Here is an 8,004-nt window from a genome sequence, read left to right as displayed (position 1 = left end):
ACATTGAAAGTAGAATGTACACCGTGATTCTTATCATCATCCCCCTCTTCTAGATTCGTCCTCGAATCAGAAAAATCAGCACCTACATCAAAGGGACTCAACTTAGCAACATTGAAAGTATAATGTATTGACAATTCTATGGGAAGATCAATTTTATTGTTCCATGCAATCAAATGAGTCATTTTACTAAATGTCTTACGAAACATTTATAGTCAAATAAAGAATTAGGAATCCACGCTATCTTTAGATCTATAGACTCACTCCCAATTGAATTGAGCTATCTATGGTTAACATTATAATGAAAGTTCATGAGTAAAATTATTTACGCTAATTCATTGAAACTTTAAAAAGAAATCATCTCTAAATTTAGATAAGATAGTAAGTTATACTAATTGAATCAGGTGTGGTGAAGGTCGAGCAAACACGTGACCTTCAAATCTTCAATATTACGCTCTCCCAACTAAGTTATCCCCGTTAACATTGAAAATGAAAATTTGAAAATTTAAAAAAGAAATAATCACTAAATTTAGATTATATAGTAATTTTAAAAAGAAATAATCACTAATTTTAGATTGAATATTCGAGTTATGCAAGTTAGTCAACTTGAATTAGGTGCGGTGAACGTGGATCAAACACGTGACTTTTAGATCTTCACTGGTGCTCTCCAAACTAAGCTATCCTGCTAACATTAAAAATAAAAATTCATCGGTAATCACTAATTTTAGATTGAATATTCGAGTTATGCAAGTTAGTCAACTTGAATTAGGTGCGGTGAACGTGGATCAAACACGTGACTTTTAGATCTTCACTGGTGCTCTCCAAACTAAGCTATCCTGCTAACATTAAAAATAAAAATTCATCGGTAATTTTAGATTGAATATTCGAGTTATGCAACTTAGTCAACTTGAATCTACAGCTAACATTAAAAATAAAAATATTTTCACTACTTCATTGAGATTTTAAAAAATTGAATAGTCTGGAGTCGAGTTATGTGACTTGAATCAGGTGCGGTGAACGTGGATCGAACACGTGACCTTCAGATTTTCAGTCTGACGCTCTCAAAACTGAGTTATCCTCACTAATATTTGAAAAAAAAAATCATAAGTAAAGGTATTTCCGCTAATTCATTATATTTTAAAAAGAAATAATCACTAATTTTAGATTGAATAAAGTTATGCAACTTAATAGACTTATGCAACATAAACCAAGTGCGGTGAACATGGATTAAACATGTAACCTTGAGATATTCATTCCCAACTGAGCTATCCCCGCTAACATTAAAAATCAAAATTCATGTGTAAGGGTATTTCCGCTAATTCATTATTCATTGAAATTTTAAAAATAAATAATAACTAATTTTTTATTGAATAGTTAGCTTATGTAAATGGAAACTGGTGCGGTGAACGTGAAGATTAAACACGTGACCTTCAAATCTTTAGTTTGACACTCTCCCAACTGAGCTATCCCCGCTAAGATTAAAAATAAAAATTCATAAGTAAAGCTATTTCCACTAATTCATTATATTTTAAGAAGAATTTATAATCAACTAAACTATAAGATATAATGAATGTCGATCAAACACAAGACCTTCCAATATTCAATCTGATGCTCTCCCAACTAAGCCATTCCAGATAACATAAAAAAATGAATAATCACATGCTTTAGATTGAATAGTTAAGTTGTGCAACTTAGTCAACTTATGCCAGTTGGATAAAAAACATGCCAGATCTTCCTCTAATTCATTGAGATTGAGATTTTAAAAAGAAATAATTGCTAATGCAATGAACGTGGATCAAACACATTACCTTTAAATCTTCAATATGACGCTCTCCTCACTAATATTAAAATTGAAAATTCAAAAAGTAAAGGTAAACTTATGCCAGCTGGATAAAAAACGTGACAGATCTTCCTCTAATTCATTGAGATTGAGATTTTAAAAAGAAATAATCGCTAATGCAATGAACGTGGATCAAACACGTTACCTTTAAATCTTCAATATGACGCTCCCCTCACTAATATTAAAATTGAAAATTCAAAAAGTAAAGGTAAACTTATGCCAGCTGGATAAAAAACGTGACAGATCTTCCTCTAATTCATTGAGATTGAGATTGAGATTTTAAAAAGAAATAATCGCTAATGCAATGAACGTGGATAAAACACGTTACCTTTAAATCTTCAATATGACGCTCTCCTCACTAATATTAAAATTGAAAATTCAAAAAGTAAAGGTAAACTTATGTCAGATAAAAAACATGACAGATCTTCCTCTAGTTCATTGAGATTGAGATACCTTTAAATCTTCAATATGATGCTCTCCTCACTAATATTAAAATTGAAAATCATTGAGATTGAGATACCTTTAAATCTTCAATATGATGCTCTCCTCACTAATATTAAAATTGAAAATTATTGAGATTGAGATACCTTTAAATCTTCAATATGATGCTCTCCTCACTAATATTAAAATTGAAAATTCATAAAGTAAAGGTAAACTTATGTCAGTTGGATAAAAAACGTGACAGAATAATCGCTAATAACACTAATTTTAGAGTCAAGTTATGCAACTTAAACAAAGCGCGGTGAACGTGGATCGAACACGTGACCTTCAGATCTTCAGTCTGACGCTCTCCCAACTGAGCTATCCCCGCAATCATTAGAAATAAAAATTCATCAGTATAGGTATTTTAGCTGATTCATTGAGATTTTAAAAAGAAATAATGACTAATTTTCTATTTAATAGTTAGGTTATGCGAAATAGGTTTGGTTAACATGGAGATCGAACATGTGACCTTCAAATTTGACTCTCTCCAAACTGAGCTATCCCTGCTAACATTAAAAATGAAAATTTTTAAGTAAAAGTATTTACGCTAATTAATTGAAATTTTAGAAAAAAATAATCGCTAATTTTAAATTGAATAGTCAAATTATGCAAGATTGAACACGAGACCTTTAGATCTTCAATCTAATGCTCTCTCAACTGAGCTATCCACACTAACATTAAAAATGAAAATTCATCAGTAAAGGTATTTTCACTAATTCATTTTAATTTTAAATAGAAATAATCACTAATTTTTAATAAGATATTCAAGTTATCCAACTTGTATAAGGTGCGGTGAACGTGGATAACAAACACGTGACCTTCAAATCTTCAGTCTGATACTCTCCCAACAGAGTTATCCCCACTAATATTAAAAATGAAAATTCATAAGTAAAGGTACTTCCGCTAATTCATTATATTTAAAAAAGAAATAATCACTAATTTTAGATTGAATAAGCAAGTTGTGTTTTTAGATTGTATAGTCAGGTAATAAACTTGTATTAGGTGCGTTGAACGTGGATAAAACACGTGTGACCTTCAAATCTTCCGTCTAACAATCTCCCAACTGAGCTACTCTTGCTAACATTAAAAATGAATATTCATCAGTAAAGGTATTGGGTACGCTTCTGGAAATTCAACAAAAGACAATAGTATTAGACCGAGATGCCAGATTTAAATCTCGCTTCTAAAAAATTCAACAAAAGGCATTGGGTACGCAGTTATAGTACGACATTCCACCCATAAACAGATGGTCAAACAGAAATGCTCAAGCAAATATTGGAAGAAATGTTGAGGACATATGTGATCGATTTAGCAGGAAGCTGGGATAAATACCTACCCCTTATGAAATTCTCTTATAATAATAGTTGCCAAGCAACCATAAAAATGACCACATATGAGGTTCTCTACGGACGAAGATTTTGATCCCTTATCTTTTGGGAAGAAGGGGGGCAAACGAGAACTATTGGACCAGAGCTATGCAAATTACCAACGCCGCAGTCTAGAAGATTGAAGCTAGGATACAAACCGCACAAAGCCGAGAGAAAAGCTATGCCTAAGGCGCAAGGACATGGAATTGTTGGTAGGGGATCATATATTCTTAAAGGTAGCACCCCATGAGAGGGGTGCTTAGGTAGGGTAAAGAGGGGAAGCTAAGCCCTAGGTTTATCCATCCCTTTGAGATATTAGAAAGGATTGGATCTAGAATCGGGCAATGCCCAAATTTGTCTGTAGTACGTAATATCTTTCATGTATCCATACTACGGAAGTATACCTTAGATCCTTCGCACGTACTGGCTCATGAAACTCTCTTCTTGAGAGATGACCTAACGTATAAAGAAGACACGATTCAAATAATAGACAAGAAAGTCAAAAGATTGAGAAACAAGGAAATCGCTCTTGTTAAGGTCCTATGGAAGAATCATAGAGTAGAAGAAGCCACTTGGGAAACAGAAGGCAAACAAGAACCTTGTACCCTGGCCTATTTTAGAATAAGCACTTTCGATGATCGAAAGTTTTCAAAGGAGAGGAGAATTTGCAACACTCAAGGTCTCCAATAAGAGACCGTGTATAATCCCTAGTAAGTTGTATCTAGAAGCAAAGAACAAGTAGAATTGAAAAAACATTGAGAAGATGATACTTTTTCTAATTTTTATAAACTTCCCGAATCATTAAATTTTTTATAGAATAATAATTACAAGGGGCTTAAAAAAGAAAGGCTCCGATCGGAGAATACATTTATGGCAGAAGATTCAAAAAAATCAAGAATGAAATTATAGAAATTCTAGATGTTTCAATGGTAGTTGAAAATCCGTCTATAAATTATGAATTAGGGTAGACTATTAGGGGCAAGAAGCAAGCTTAATCGAGTACCCAATCGAGAGATACAAGTTTTTTGTTTTGGGGTATCATGTTCATGGGTTTACCTTGAATTCGAGAACTAGTCCACTGTTCATTTCCAAACTTGTTCCTGCATCATCTAAATAAGTTTACCCATAAGTTTGGTGAAGGAAAGAGATCCTCAAAGTGCTAGTAGGTTTTCCCACGAATCAGTCCATGTTAGGTTACCCTCTAATGTTTTCCTAAGCTAAAACCTCAACTCTTAAAGCCTAACCCAAGACATTATGTATAAACCTAAGTTCATCAATAATCCATGTACCAAGTACATAGAACTATGTGAATAACGTGCTAAATAAGTTGCTAGGATCCATACCCATAAGTAACCATTATTTGCCCATAAGTTCTTCTTTTGAGTCTGCTTCTTATTTTGTGTTTGGAACGATTATGTATATGTAACACCCCAAACATGAAGAAAATTAGCTCCCATAAAAATAAGCCACTCATGAAAGACCGAAAGGACAGAAAGGAAAAAAATTAAAGTTTTAAGCAATAACAAGGGACTTAGTCAATTGAGTACCTGATTTCAAGGATGGGAAAGGAAAAAGTAAATGAAAAGGGCAAAAAAGTCATTTTATTAATTATCAAAAATTTTTCTCGATTTGTAATTCCTTATGTAGAAGGAATCTCAAGATTAAAAAATAAGGGGGAAATGAACAAAAAACAATGAGGAATTTGTAGAAATATTATGGATTTTTCGAGAAAAATAATAATAAAATATTCGAAATGTGGAAATTACCAAAATACCCCTGAAAGAATGGATAATTAGAGAAATGCCACTCCTATTAGAATCAGAGCATCTACCGTGACCATCCGAGCAAAATCCTTCAAACTGAAATCTCAACCGTTTGATCTCCTCCAAAATTTGATATGATCTCAATGAACACGCACGGATCATCACATCCAACGACTAGTATTCAAAGCCAAGGTCGATAAGGCTATGATCGGAGTTGATATCTCCAAAAAATTATCCAGAAAGTTCAATCTCTAAATAACGAAGATTTTAGAGCTCTCAATGTCTATTTAAGCTCCTCCGATAAAGTCTGAAGTAGGAGAACCAATACGAAATAAGAATCGAGAAAGGTTGATCCCCCAATCGAATGCAATAAGCGTTTAGATTATGGGTCTCCTACTCTAAGATTTCTTCCAAATTCAAGTGCAATCCTCCACCATTTCTCTTCGAACATCTAAATAACAAAGATTCTGGAGCTCTCAATTTTGGTTTAAGCATCTCCTATAAAGACTGAAGTAGGAGCAACAATACGGAATAAGAATCGAGAAAGGTCGATCCCCCAATCAAAGGCAATGAGCGTTTAGATTATGGGTCTCCTACTCTCAGATTTCTTCCAAATTCGAGTGAATTCCTCCCCCATTTCTCTTCAAACATATTCCTACAGTTTCTCAACAAGATTACCCACAAGTTTTATGAAGGAATGGAGTTTTGAAAGTGCCCAGAAACCATTCCCTCAATTCAATCCGCCATTGAAGAACTTCAAGAAAAACTTGAAAATCAAATTCGAGGATACATGATGACTCGTCGAGCAAGAATTGGGGATAAGAGTCGAATTCCTATCTACGATCTCTTTTCCTTCAAATTAAGGATCCCTCTAGCTTCAAAGGAAGAAGTTGAGTAAACTTGATGAAAGAATTGAGAGCTGAAACGTCGTAGAACAAGCTACTCAAGAGATCAAAAGTCATAAATTGGGTAACAAATTATTGTTTTCAACTGCATGTCATCTTTAGATTAATGAGCTGGTTAATAGAACATTACGAGCATTGCTTAGGGCTATTATTTGTAAGAATATTAAGTCTTGGGACGAATGTATGCCACTCATTGTTCTCTTTTTGAAGTTGTTTATGGATTTAATCCACTTACGTGTCTTGATTTGCTTTCTATCATCTAATATTTTTGTGCGTAAAGCAGCCACAAGTAATGCAAATGAGATCAAAACATTGCATAAAGATGGGAATGAGACAATTGAGAAACAAAATTTCAATGTTGCTTCAAGAATTAACAAAGGACGGAATGAAATAATTTTTCAACCTAGTAACTGGGTTTGGATACATTTTCGCAAGGAGTGATTCTCATCTCAAAGGAAGACAAAGTTACATCCAAGAGGGGATGACCCTTATCAAGTCCTTTAAAGAATTAATAACAATGCATATAAAATGATATTCCATGAGAATTTCAGCACATCCTACTTTCAATGTTGCTGACTCGAGTCCTATTGATGTAGGTGATGATTTTCTGATTCGAGGACGAATTCTTTTGAAGAGGAGGAAGATGATAAGGGTCACGGTGTTCCAAATGTTCCAACTATACCTATTACACGATCCAAGGCTAAGAAGATTCAACAAGCATTCATTCTTCATCTACAAAATTTGATAGGCTCGGTTCAACTATTATTTCATGTGTTACAAGCTTATTAGATTGAGGAAGGACCATTTGGAGCTTCAGAAGTGAATATTTACACGGTTGAAGGAGCAGATGAAGTTGCAAGCATCATTACATGAGTTGTTAGAAAACTTTATTTATTTTTAATTTCATAAAGTTTGTAATGGTAGAATTATCAAATTGACTTCATCTTTTGTGGAGATTCAAGGGGATCGAGATTAAATCCCGGCCACTAATTTTCATTCATGCCATGTTTTAATTTTTATTCTTTCTTATTTCTCAAAGATTAAAAAAAAAATTATCCTCTCTCGCATATGGTTCGTTATTTGATTATTTTCTCTTGAGTGAAATTTAAGTGAAACACATTCTCTACCCAAGTAATTGCAAGATGCAAGCTTCACACTAAGAGGAATCAAAGTCCCTATCAACGTCCTTAAGTGTCAATTTTTATTCTCCATCTCAACATAAATTAAACTTATTTTCGTGAAGATATCTATTTATAAAAGAAAAATATCTCAGAGTCACAAAAATAAAAATGAGATATAGATACGAGACATAAATATGATACCAAATAAATATGGTAACATGTCATTTGTAAAAAACTAGACACCGATGTGACAATGATACATTAATTAAAAAGAATTATTTCAAAAAAATTATCAATTTTATATTAGAAATAAACTCATATAAATAAGTTTATATGTTTGTATACTTAAAAAAAAAAACTTAAGGTACGTTTCACTCTCAAAATATATTCAAAGTAGTTTAATAAATTTGTAATGTATCCATTGTATTAACAAGTATTCAGTACATGCCCAACACGTGTTAGATTAGTGAAACTAAGTTATTCTCATGCTTTCTTTACACCTATTTAAAGTAGTTTGAAAACTAGCAC

The 8,004-nt window shown here is 32.9% G+C and overlaps 1 non-coding gene across 1 annotated transcript; it reads right to left on the bottom strand.

The window, feature by feature from the left end:
* Positions 1 to 2,575: 2,575 nt before the first annotated feature.
* Positions 2,576 to 2,648, bottom strand: TRNAF-GAA. The gene has a single exon. It is a non-coding gene; the product is annotated as a tRNA-Phe (tRNA).
* Between the last annotated feature and the right edge of the window lie 5,356 nt (positions 2,649 to 8,004).

Source organism: Cucurbita maxima, unplaced genomic scaffold (genome assembly GCF_002738345.1).
Source record: "Cucurbita maxima cultivar Rimu unplaced genomic scaffold, Cmax_1.0 Cma_Scf00100, whole genome shotgun sequence".
Classification (NCBI taxonomy): domain Eukaryota; kingdom Viridiplantae; phylum Streptophyta; class Magnoliopsida; order Cucurbitales; family Cucurbitaceae; genus Cucurbita; species Cucurbita maxima.
Note: the sequence above shows the minus strand (reverse complement) of the source record. Positions and strands in the feature narration are given on the sequence as shown.